Consider the following 4857-nt stretch of genomic DNA (forward strand, 5'->3'; position numbering starts at 1 on the left):
GAATTAATACACATAATTTTTTACCGTCTTAGGCTGAAAATTAATTCGCCTTGATACTTCAAATTGCTTCTCAGTTTTGTGCTTCTAGTAGTGTCTGCCGAGTCATTTTTCGCCCTTTGTGCAAATCTGTCGAAAAAAACCAAAATTCATCAAAATTAATTATAAAATTAATTAAAATTCAACATGTTCATATTTTAAGTATACTTTAATTATTTTATAAAAATTAATTATTTTCTGACAGGAATTTTATCGAAACTGCATGAATTTAAGTTAAAAAGGAAATGGAAAAGTGTGTAAATTTTTGTGCTTCCAACGGTTAAGGGCTTAGGTTGTCGATGATGTCCGAGGCTCCTACACATCCAAGCACTGAGGTGCCAATGGTTCTTGAGGCTCCCGCACGACCAAGGGCCTAGGCTGTCGATGGTGTCTGAGGCACCCGCACATCCAACAACCTAGGTTACCTATGGTGTCTAAGGCTCCTACATGACCGAGGGCCTAGGTTGCCAATGGTGCCCAAGGCTCCCGCACATCCAAGCACCAAGGTGCCGATGCTGCTCAAGGCACCCGCATATCCAACGTCCTAGGTTGCCTATGGTGTCCGAAGCTCCCGCACATCCAAGCACCAAGGTACCAATGCTGCTCGAGGCTCCCGCACATCTGAGGCACCAAGGTGTTGATAGTGCCCGAAGCTCCAGCACGACCAAGGGCCTAGGTTGCCGATGGTGCCCGAGGCTCCCGCACATCCAAGCACCAAGGTGTTGATGCTGCTCGAGACACCCACACATCCAACGTCCTAGGTTGCCTATGGTGTCTGAGGCTCCCGCACATCAAAGCATGTAACATCCCAAAATAGGGCCTAAACAGAATAGTGGTTGTGAAACAACGAATCTGAGGTCAAAAAAATTTATTCCGATTAAGTTTTAAGGTTTATTCATTGATTGAATAATTGTGTGAAAATTTCGTAAAGAAATTTTATGTATAAGTGCCTAATTTGATAATTAGGACTAAATTGTAAAATTAACAAAATGTGTGTTCTAGATAATAAAGAGGATTTAATTGAAATGGGTGCTTCAAGTGGAGGTCCTTATTTAGTAATTATACCATTATATTTAAGTTTGGACAAAAATGGGCAAGAATAGGACAAATTTGAAAGAAAAGCCTTTAAGGGCATTTTGGTCGTTTAGTAATTAAAAGAATTAAAAAGGGTAAATAAAGCCAAAATTGGTTCATCTTCTTCATGGAGGCCGAATATAGCATAGGGGAAGCCATGGTTAGGGTTTCCAAGCTTTCCAAGCTTTCCAAGCTCAATAGTAAGTCTGTTCTAGCCTCGTTTTTAATGTTCTTCACGTTTTTGGAGTCCCGGTAACTTGATTTAACTTATTCTAGCAATAATTCATGCTAGCGTTCATATTTGGAAAAATACCCATAGGTTAAATGTGTTTATTTTGATGTTTTATGATAGAATAAGAAGCTTGAAATTATGTTAAACAACTTTTGCTAAGCGATTTTAAGTGAAAACGAGTAAAACGACATAATCAGTAAAAATACCTAATGTTCATAAGTACATGATAGAGTGGGAATTTGATGTTCCCGTAGAAGGGAAAAATGTTCAGCGTGTCATAAAACATAAGAAAAATGGATAAATTTTAATTTTCGAGCCTAGGGGAAAAATCATAATTTTGCAAAGGTTTAGGGGCAAAATTATAACTTTGCCAAAGTTTGAGCTAGGGAATGTTTTGAATATTACATTAATTAAATAAGTGAAATATGATGTTTTAGACCATGAAAAGTGAGATTTGGACTTAGAATAGGAAAAAAACTAAAAATCGAGAAAGTTGGTAAAATGGTCGTTTTGGTATCGAGGTAAGTTCATATGTTTAATAAGCACTTAATTATGCATATTTGAATGATAAATTGATATTTTGGCCATAAATACTTTAGTATTGAGTTTAAGATATAATGATTAATGTTTGATAATAATTCGATATTGGAAAGAGAACTTGTATAATTTATATGTAAGACCATATTTTGTATTATGGCTTTGTATGAAAACAAGAAAGCATTGACTAGAATAGTTTGATGAGAATAAGTTAAGTTGATGATATGATGAGATTGAGAATGTAAGTGTGTAAGTTGAGTAGCATTTTATTATTATGCAATTATTGTTATTAGTTTGTTATTATTGAGTTATGCAACTAACCTTGAGAATTTGAGCAAGTATGTTTCAGCTATGACTTGACAAGGCATTGATATCTCAAAGTCCATGGTTGTACCATGGCAATTAAGGAAGAATTGACGGAAAAGTCCATGTTCATAATATGGCATTTAAGGAGGAATTGGTGGTTAAAGATACCATGTAAGACCATGTCAAGATATGGCATTGGTAAGGCAAGGATCCCATGTTAGACCATGTTAAGACATGGCATCGGCATTGATTAAGGACTCTATGTAAGACCACATCAAGATGTGGCATTGGCACTAAGACAAGGATACGATATAAGACCATGTTTGGAACATGGCATTTGGTAAGACAAGGATACCATGTAAGACCATGTTTGGAACATGGTATTTGGTAAGATAAGGATGTCATGTAAGACCATGCCAAGGCATGGCATTGATAAGTTCTATAAGGCAAGGAAATCATGTAAGACCATGCCAAGGCATGGCATTGATAAGTTCCATAAAGCAAGGAAATCATGTAAGACCATGTCAAGACATGGCATTGATGAGTTACTATAAGGAAAAGGTCCCATGTAAGACCATGCCAAGGCATGGCATTGGTGAATTCATAAGGCAAGGATACCACGTAAGATCATGTCAAGACATGGCAATGGTAAGTTCAAAAAGAAAATGGTTCTCGAGTAATCCAAAGAGTAAGTCAAGAAACGAAAAGGTGAGAACATGAAGAAAGAGTACAGGTATGCATTTAAGGCTTATTTAATATTGAGATTGTAAGTAATTGAGATTATCAAGTATTGAGTAAGTGATGAGTTTTCAGTTATGCTTGTGACACTTTATGGCATGATTGGCAATATGCCTATATTATGAAAGAGTACTCATGTGTTAAGTGAGATGTTGCAAGTATGTAAGCAAGCTATTAAGTAAGGTTCCTTTTGTATTCTGAGCCTTTGGTAAGGTTACCGATGAGTAAAATGGGAAAGTAAGAACTAAAAATTATTTAAGCAAATTATGACAGCATAGTAGTAAGCTAAATTGATTGCTAATGCTTATTATTTTACATGTGAACTTACAAAGCTTTATAAGCTTACTTCTTTCACTTTTCCATGTTTCAGAGTACTTAAAAGCAAGCTCGGGTTGGAGGTTGGTAGAGATCACTTCACACTATCGACTATCAAGTTACCAAATGGGTATCTTCATTTACAAACGTTCTAGTTTATGGCATGTATAGGGACTTAGCCAGTGACAACCCGAATTAGGGCCTAATCGGAATAGTGGTTTCGTGACCACAAATTCGAGATAGAAATAATTGTTTTATAATTATTTTGGGGTTTATGATATGATTGCATGATTGTGTGAAAATTTCGTGATGAAATTCTATGCCTAAAGTGCTTAAATTGAAAGTAGGGACTAAATCGAATAAGTTGCAAAATTTGCATCCCAGAAGTTTTTAGTATGAAATTGTTTTGGAATATTAATTAGGAGGTCTTAAATAGCAATTTGACCAATTTTAAGTTCATGGACAAAATTAGGACATGGAAGGAATTTTGAAAGTTTAGTAAGGAGGGCATTTTGGTCATTTGGATATTAAATGAAATAAAATGGGAAAAATAACACAAAATTGATCATCATCCTCCTTAGTTGCTGCCAATTCTCCCTCTCTCCATAGCTAGGGTTTCTTCAATTTTCAAGCTCCATAGTAAGTGATTCCAAGCCCGCTTTTAATGTTCTTTACGTTTTTGGAATCCGGAAGCTCGATTAAGCTTATGCTAGTAATAATTTAACCTAGGGTTCACATTTGGAAAAATACCCATAGGTGAAATTTGTGTATTTTGATGTTTTATGATAGAATATGAGGTTTTAAATTATGTTAAATAACTTGTGCTACTCGGTTTTAAGTGAAAACGAGTAAAAGCAAGATAATCGGTAAAAATACCTATTGTTCATAACTATATGATAGAGTGAGAATTTGATGTTGTTGTAGAAGAGAAAATGTTCAGCATATCATAAAACATAAGAATAAGGGCTGAAATTAAATTCCGAGCCTAGGGCAAAAATGTAATTTTGTAAAGTTAGGGGCAAAATGTAATTTTTCCATGATGTGATTTTTGGATTGAAATAAATAGTATGAGTATTAAATGAGCTAAATGTGTTATTATAGATCAAGAAAGACGCGAATTGATCTCGAATCTGGGAAGGAAAAGTTTTGGACTAAATTGCAAAATTTCTACATTTTGCACCAAGGTAAGTTTGTATGTAAATATTACAATAATTTCATGTACATTCTTATATTTCAGCCTATTATATAAATATACTAGCTGATGTTAAAATATAAATCGACTATTGGAAGAATGGAAATAAATATAGAGAGAGATCCGGTTGAACATTCTGAGAGATCGAATGAAATAGAGGGAGCGTAGCTAGGTCACATGTATGATGCCGAGTGCACATCATGTGTACAAGAAAGCTACGAGACACCTCAGTAGTAGCTAGGTCACATGTGCGATACGAGATGTATCCCATGTAGACAAGAGAGCTACGTGAAAGATAAATGTAGCTAGGTCGCATGCGTGATTCCAAGTGAAGGACACCATGTAGACAAGAGAGCTACGTGAAAGATAAATGTAGCTGGGTCGCATGCGTGATTCCAAGTGACGGACACCATGTAGACAAGAGAGC

This window comes from Gossypium arboreum, chromosome 2, assembly GCF_025698485.1.
Source record: "Gossypium arboreum isolate Shixiya-1 chromosome 2, ASM2569848v2, whole genome shotgun sequence".
Lineage (NCBI taxonomy): Eukaryota > Viridiplantae > Streptophyta > Magnoliopsida > Malvales > Malvaceae > Gossypium > Gossypium arboreum.